Consider the following 9,113-nt stretch of genomic DNA (forward strand, 5'->3'; position numbering starts at 1 on the left):
TCTATACGGATAGTTTCGAGGTTGACCATGGGCAGCGCCATTTTGTTGTGAAATACGTCATCAGTTTGTGTACACAGGAAGTTGTGACATCCGTCACCCTATGGGAGGTGTGAAGGCAACATTGTTCATCAGTAGAAAGTTGTGAAATCCGTCACCCTATGGGAGGGGTGAAGGCAAAATTGGTTATCACTGAGTTTGTGTAACACAGGAAGTTGTGAAATACGTCACCCTATGGGAGGGGTGACGGCAAAATTGTTCAACAAAAACATCATAGGTCGAACTGTGCAGGGTCAACCGCAACAAACTCAAACCATTCATTCTATACTGCATTTGAGTGACTTATATACCGACATTTTCATTTCTTATTTTCAGCACAGGTGTAGGAAAAAATCATGAACCAAAATGTTATTTATTTTCTAATTTAACATTTGTTTTACAAATTTTACCATGGTCTTTCAAACATACAGTGACATTAAACATTGTTATGTTAAAAAAAAGAAAAAAGAAAAAAAGCTTTTGTGCACAAATCAGAAAATACATTGTACATTTTACCTACAGGCCAAACAGTGTCTGTGGCGGCAAAGGACCCAGCAAGTTGCACTGATCTATATTTTCAGATCAGTGGCAAGTTGTCAAGAACAGGCGCTTGCGCTTGCATTTGGATGTGTCCACTGATAGTAGGTTTGGTTGTTATCAATCAGAATGATGTGGGAATAAAAATGTACGACAGTTTGGTATGATGACATGTAATTCACATATGCTGAAATGTAATATTATACATGATATAATATTATTATGGCTGTTGCCATGACCATGAACGCCAAGAAAGGTTTAATGATATGTAAAATCAAAATACCAAAATCAAGCACCTATTAATCTGGTCTACGGCGCGGTGCCGTCAAAACCTTGCAAGGCCTCAAAGGTTCTCACGAGATCAGTTACATTTTTTTCTCTCTCTCTCCCTGTATGTATGTCTTTGTCTGTGTCTCCCTCTGAGTCTCTCCGCTTCTGTATTTCTATGTCTGTCTCTGTCTATGTGTGTGTGTGTCTCTCTCTCTCTCTCTCTCTCTCGCTCTCGCTTTCTCTCTCATCTGACTCTTGGCACACAGCCACAGGTCAAAGCAGAGGTTAACTTGAGTGCACGTGTACCTAGCAGGAGGGGGGTGATTTCTTGAATTAGCTGAGGGCGGTGGTGAACATGGGTCTCAAAGCAGAGGTTGGGCTATTTTTAGACCGTCAACAACAGACAGTACAGCGTCGTCAATCCCCGCGCGAAGGAAATCGCTCACCTTCCACGTCCAAAACGTAGTGATATTATTGACACGCCAGATTAGCGCGGTAGCGTATTGTGCTAAGCAGGAAAGCGCGCTTTTCTGTATTCTTGTTAACTTCGCAATTTCCGGAAAACATCCACTTTCACTTTGAGACTGTTCTGTTTACATTCGACACTATCAAAACCACTTTGCATTGCAATACTGAAATATTTTTTTCTGTGTTCGAAAGCTACAGCCAATCGTTATTATATCCCCTTAGGTACAGTTTTATAACATTATTGGCACATGTAAACAATAGGAATTAATTAATGAACGCTACGAAAAGGGCAGCCTTTAACAGCCTTTAGCATTTTGTTTTTAAATTCTCATCCACACTTTCAGCACTCCCCCCACCCGCCCTCCCCATCTAAGATGTAATTTGTAAATGGCGTTTTCAGCCTTCAATCCACTATTTAACATAGTAAGTCAAGCTTTTCAAACCTTATTAATAATTGCTTTGATGTTTTGCTGATGTTCAGTTTATTATTTAATGATGATCTCATGGTTCAAAATTTCATATTGTTTTTTCAAAAATGTGCGTGGGTTCCATTTCAAACTAACCTCACTGATGTGAACTCCATTATTACTGTCACATCTGTTTTACAAATTACACCCATAATCCAAACCAACGCGCAAACACACACACACACACACACACACACACACACACACACACACACACCACAACTACACACATATGTACTCGTGACCATTAGCCAAACGCTCGTCACAACACTGATAGACTACGAAGCAATCTCTTCGATCATCTCTGCGCTGAGTCGGTCACACTTTTGCTCACCCCTGCCAACAATCTCAAACGTATCCTTTTTTTTCAATCACTACAAAATTATCATACAGCTTTTTATGTCTCACTAAATTATAAATCAGATGTATGTGGTTGTTTGTTGCCTTGAATGCCCCAAGGGGCAAAAATGAGTGTTTCTTCCATACTAATTAGCCTCATTTGCCTAAACCATTATAGGAGTTATCCGTCCTTATAGAGTTAATTAAACAAAATTTATATAAATCCCATGCTAATTTCAAATACAGCGTTTTGCTATTCACTTCAATATAGTAGTAAATAACAATCAAGAAATAACGAAGTCTTTAAACTACAATTTCCCAGATATTTACACTTTTCATTTTGTTTCAATTCACACCACAAAACATACACTTCGCCTTTTGCTATTCAGTCTCAAGTCTAAATAATAATAGTATAAATCATAATTAATTTTCTTCACACCATCATAGACATAATGTTGCCTCACATGTTCTTTGTACAATCGTTGGTTTTCACAATAAATATTGCATTACTGTAATTGTCTTCTTTTTCTTTAACAATGTCTTTCCAAAAACAAAACTCAAAGACCACAAAAGCTATTGCAACCTACTCCTATCTCTCGTCTCTCTTCCTGGGTACAATGGTACCTAAGACTTACATTCAAATGCTTACATTTCCATGCTACCCACATTGTCAAAATACCAATTATTATTCAAAACAAATGTTAACTACTACCTAACTTCATTTCAGACCCAGACCCATTATTATACACAAATTTCACATTTAAACCATTAATCGGCCCCCTTTCGATATTTATCGACTAAGTTCCTTGTTATTATACTACGAGAAACATATTGGCAGGGCCGTCGGGTGACTCCTGGCTCTGTCGTGAGGTGAAATACGAGCGCTCGTCATCTACCGTCATATAGCTTGAACACACACATAACAAGAAATTCCTCCGATAGGAATAACACCCCCGTTGGTCAAAGGGAAATAACCATTCTCACTGCTCAGGATTGAGCAATTTAGAGCTTATCTCTAAGCCCTTTTGAACTGTTATGGCTTCTCAAAGGAAGGCCAGTACATACAAATACACAAAAGCCGCCAGACCACATCACAAACAGAACTGAACAATCCACAGGTGTTGCTCACATAGAGAGAGATACACACACACACACACACACACACACACACACAAACACAGAGAAGCCGTATATATAGAGAGATAGATGACAGTGTATTTTTCGCGTGGCTATAAATTGATTCGACCTTTGCACTTTTACAGTGAGGATAATTTACGGGTCCAATTTACGTTCTGGACACTGCGGTGACCTTCTAAAAATAGTAACAGAACGCCGGGAATATCCGAAGATGCCCCCTCATACTATAGTGCACCATACGAAGGAAGGGAGGTAAACGCTGAAAACATGGAGAAGATAAGGAAGAGTTATGCCGTAGTTGATCCCCCCAAAAAAACAAAATCCACCAATAACTCCCTAACCGTGTGTTTGACTGGTCCCAATTTTTGTAAGGACCATCTCAGGAATGTATAGAACCTGTTCACCAAGTTTGGTGACGATCGGTCCGTTCATTCTTGAGATCTACTTGCGAACACAAACAAACACACAAACATACAAACAAACAAACAAACACATCGACCGAAACCTATACACACCCCTATACTGGGGGTGTAATAACTTTCATCAACACCAGTCCTGTCAGAGGCGCATCTTCAAGATCAGATGGACAGACAAGATCTGCAACGAAGAGCTGTGGCAAAGGGCGGGCCAAGAGCCCGTTAACAGCCATATTCTGAGGAGAAAATGGAGCTGGATTGGACACACCCTCAGGAAACCAACATTCAGCATCACCCGCCAGGCTCTCACTTGGAACCCGCAGTGGAAAAGAAAAAGAGGGAGGCCAAGAAACAGCTGGAGGCGGGACACAGAGGCAGAACTGAAGAGGCAAGGCAACAGCTGGGCAGATAGTTAAGAAGCGGAGAGAACAGCCCAGAACAGGGTGCGATGGAGAAATGTCGTCAATGGCCTATGCTCCGCTGGGGGCAAAGGGCCTAAGTAAGTAAGTACACACATAATAATATAGTACGACTGTAACACATTAAAAACCTATCTTGTTTTAAACATGTACACAGATCTAGGTTAGTAGTTAAAGGGAAGCAACTGGTTTTTTTGGGGGGTAATGTGGACATTGATTGTTACCTCCCACATGAAGCCCGTGCTGCGACTTCTGTCTTGTGTGTGGCGCACGTTATATGTCAAAGCAGCACCTCCCTGATATAGCCCTTCGTGGTCGGCTGGGCGTTAAGCAAACAAACAACAACAAAAATTGTTACCTCCCTTCCATTAGTCTTTATAAATACTGTCTGTTCTGTCCGGCTGACAGTGCTGCAAAAAGTAACTGGATGAAAAAATATGTTTGTTTGTGAACATCCTTTTTAAATGACCACAAAAACACCGCAGAAAATGGTATAGATTAATTTTATTGTGAAGATTTGTGGTTTGTGGTCATCTGCTTGACCACTTAAAATTTTGTTTATTTAATGATACGTTTTGTTTGGTGTTCCCGCTTGAATGTGAGAGTAAGTTGTACCGAATGTTAGTGTGTTTGTGTGTGTGTGTGTGTGTGTGTGTGTGTGTGTGAGTGAGTGTGTTTGTGTGTGTATGTGTGTGTCGTGTGTGTGCCGTATGTGTGTGCCGTGTGTGTGTGTGTGTGTGTGCCGTGTGTGTGTGTGTGTTTGGTAACCGGCTTTGTACAGCGGGACCACCTTAGTTTGCATATATATATGTGGAGGGATTCGATCAACATCAAAACGGAGTCTCTTCTCATGTTGAACTCTTGTTTATTCGTTCTACCTATACCGGACCAACCTGTAAAGATTATAATAGGATAATAAGTACTACGAACTACAATGATATATTTGAGCATGCAAAGTACTACCAACATTACCAAAAGCAGTTTCAAGTTTTCTCCCTAAAAAGAGAATACAATCAACCAAAAAAGTACAATAGATCAAGGAATCATGGTAAATCAACAAGTAAACCTTGACTACGTGAACAACAATTAAACTAAAAATAGGTAACCGCATGGATTACACACATACACAATGTCAAACATAGAAAACAGACACAATAATTTTGTAAAGGTGAGAGTAATTAAAATGAGAAAACATAACTAAGAATGACGTACAACTAGCATTACTGCAAAAATAGATCCCAGCGCCTTATTGAGTCCGAGTCTGGAGATACGCGCGCGATATAAGACTTCATATGTATAGGTTACAACACTCGTGGTTTTTTATATGGCTTGTATTTCAGTCAAGACCCAGCGGATGAATATCATCGGGAGACACAGCCTCTGGCGAGTGGCTCTCGATTGATATTCCCGCTGGGTCTTGACTGAAATACAAGCCATATAAAAAACCACGAGTGTTGTAATCTGTATATCCCATTCTACCATCAAACACAAAGTGTAGACTACTAGCGGCACTGTTGCGATCTGTGGAGTGTAAAACAGTGTTGCCAGTGAGACTTAGCCCTTTTGCAACCTTAAACTAAGTGACCGTCGCTGAAAAAATAAAACGAATGAGTGCATCGATAAGTACGCGGTAACACTACTTTCAGACCATTTAAAAGCTTTAAGTAAAGGTTCATAAGTTGCAAGAAAGTAATGAAGTCGTATAGAAATTAATTTAGTTGAAGCGCACAATTCTTTTGTTTTGCGTTTCAGGTCGGCAGAACGGGCGAAACGGGTTTGGGACCCATTTGGCTTACTCGATTCAGAATCGATTCCACGTTGTTTTTCTCGAACGTGTTATTATACAATTAGGCTTATTGACAGAGAAGCAAATTTTAGGGAACAAATATGTAGGTTTAGATTTAACCATTTGCTCCCTATTTGAAATGTATCTACGTGATAAACTGTTTTGCGAGTGTGTTTGCATGGATGGACTTAAACTGGTATGGGTGTGAGCAAAACGGGACCGAGTTGGTGAAGTCGCGAATTGCTGACACGTCTGTCACCGCCGATTGATTGCATTTTGAAGGAATATGACTGGATTACGGAAAAATACACACATGTTAAGTTCTTGGATACCTTCATCGCCAATGTGGACTTACTGCAGAGCCAGGCAAAAGAGTAGACTTGCTCGCAAAACACGTGAAACAGTCGATGTTTGATAGCGAAGCCAAACCGTGCCAGGTAAGGACGCTTCTCGGTCTCGCTACGCATGTCACCAGTGACAGTGTTGTTGCTTTGAGTTTGACTAACAAACTCGAAACTGTCATTTAAAACATGAGCCAAATGTGTATTGATTGTGTGATTAGTCTATGTGACAGTGCTTCTATTATCTGTGCTCCCTAGCTTCTGTCAGTTCCCACACCGACACTGCCAGAGAAACTGAAGACGCACACCAAAACACACTACTGACAGATTCTCAAAAGTCGTCTGCTAACGATGCAAGGGAGGGTACTCGTGTTTTTGTTTTGGTTCGCTAGCATCTGTGTATCTTGTAAGTTGAATGTTCGTTTTTTTCGACCTGCATTGCTTTCATGATGAAAGAAACGTTTGCTTATTGCATCTCATACATCACATCAGTTCTGAGATTCATTTTTGCGTGCAACTGATGTGGTTTTCTGAGCCGTGCAATACGATTTTGGAACTTTATACAAATGTGTCACATTGTTCGGCGCGAGGAAAGTAGTTCTTTGCCCAAATCGGAATCTGCACTATCATATATTTTTTGGAGTCCATGATGTATTTATTGAGCTATAAAAATACAACATATATACCCATACTAAAGTAACAGAGACAAAGAAGGGAGGTCATGGGATATAAATATATATACTAGAGGAATACCCGGCTTCGCCGGGGTGAAACGCGAGACAGAGACAGACAGCGTGGCGGTTCACCACAATCACCTTTGAAGGCGAAGTCCTGTCAAACGGGTTTGAGAAGTTTAGAGCTTATTACTTAGCCCTATATTATCTGTTGTGGCTTCTCAAATGCCAGAACATACAGACAGACAAAAGCCGCTAGACCCCATCACAAACAGAACTCTACAATCCACAGGTTTTTGCCCACACACACACACAAACACACACACACACACACACAGAGAAGCCGTATATATATATATATATATATATATATGTATATCTATATCTATAAATATATAGAGATAGGTGACAGTGTATTTTTCGCGTGGCTATAAATTGATTCGACCTTTTCACTTTGACAGTAAGAACAACTTACGGGTGCAAGGGAAGCGTTCTGGACAGCGCAGTGACATTCTAAAAAGGTGATTGTGGTGAACCACCACGCTGTCTGTCTCTGTCTCGCGATTCACCCCGGCGAAGCCGAGTATTCCTCTAGTCAAACATACATTTCTTAAATCCTGATTACGTTTAATAAAGAGACTCAATAATTCTTTCAACACAAAATTCAATATTTCGCAATTATAAAACTAAGAATGCATACAAAATAGATACTTATAAACTAACAACAAAAACATCTGCTCTTTTGAGGAAATATGTGAACGATCTGGATATAAACAGTCTCGCCTATTTGAATATAATGCAATACAGACTGCCATCAAAGCTCTATTATTGCGTGATACGGGTCAGGCCCGGTCTGATCATATGCCATTTATACAATTATCTCCACGCCAAATTCGCCTAAAGATGTTAAATTATGAGATAAAGGAGCCAAGCTCAGCTGGATTTTGGTCGAACAAATTAAATATTACATTAGAAGATAAACACTGGAAATTAGCTAACGAATGCTCGACAGAAACCCGTCTTCGTCTATTGCATTGGAAAATTTTACACAATATATATCCCACCAACATTTTGCTACATAAGATGGGAATTCGTCAAACAAATCTCTGTCAGTATTGTAACGAAACCGACTTCATCGAGCACTTTTTCTGGCAGTGTAGAGCAGTGCAACCCATATGGCAGGAATGTCAAGGGTACATATTTAAATGTACAGGCAAAAATATAAAGTTAAGCTGCGAAGAGGCTCTTTTTGGGTATTTCACACGTGATATCCCCAGAGAGAAAACCTTCATAATTAATCACCTTATATTGATATCGAAAATGTGCATAAGCCAGTTTAAGTACGGAAATCCAAAAACTAACATGAAGGTCTTATTTCAGAACCAAGCTCGACTTCGAAATCACTAGTAAAATTGAACTGTGTATAAGAATATAGATAAATAGTTGTATAGTGCTGTTAATGTAAAGTTATTTATATATGCGCCGTATGATGCTGTGCTGAAAACTAGTACTGTAATTGGTAATTTGTAAATTCTCGCCTTTTGTCCATCGAGCGTTGGATTAATTAACATGTTATGTATTGTCCCGCTGAAAATGGTATTATTTAACAGAAATATGGGAATAACAACAACAACAACACACACATACACACGCACTCACACACACACACGCACATACATGCAAACAAACGCACAAACTACTAGACATAGCAAAGGTGAATGAAATAGCTGTAACGTTAGAGTAACTGTAGTGAAGAGAAAAAAAAGTCCATCATATGAATACATGTCCAGGCTAGGTATTAAGGATAAGCGGGAAGAAGTAGAAAAAAAAATAATAAAAAGACCCATAAAAAAGGATGCTCCCCGCCAAAAAAGAAAAAAAAAAGAAGGGTTGCAGCAGCCTGCATGCAACTGAGGTCCGTCGGGCTTCAATTAGCTTTTGTCGGGCGTCAATCCCCGATGAAGACCTCGAAGTTTCAAATGGAAGCATGTTAATGTGTAATTAATGACCGGTAATTTTTAATGAGTTGGGGCATTCTGACCAGTCACAGAATCTGTTTCATTAAAACGCAAACTTGATTGAATTACAATGTGTAATTATTGCTGAGTAATTTATTGGATAACTGCTCTGTTATTGGTGTTCTCTATTGTGTGGGAAAAACAGTGGGGTATGGAATTTTGTGAAGCCAAGTCACACAAACAAACTGTTGATAATGCGTTTTAT

Source organism: Littorina saxatilis, linkage group LG5 (assembly GCF_037325665.1).
Source record: "Littorina saxatilis isolate snail1 linkage group LG5, US_GU_Lsax_2.0, whole genome shotgun sequence".
Classification (NCBI taxonomy): domain Eukaryota; kingdom Metazoa; phylum Mollusca; class Gastropoda; order Littorinimorpha; family Littorinidae; genus Littorina; species Littorina saxatilis.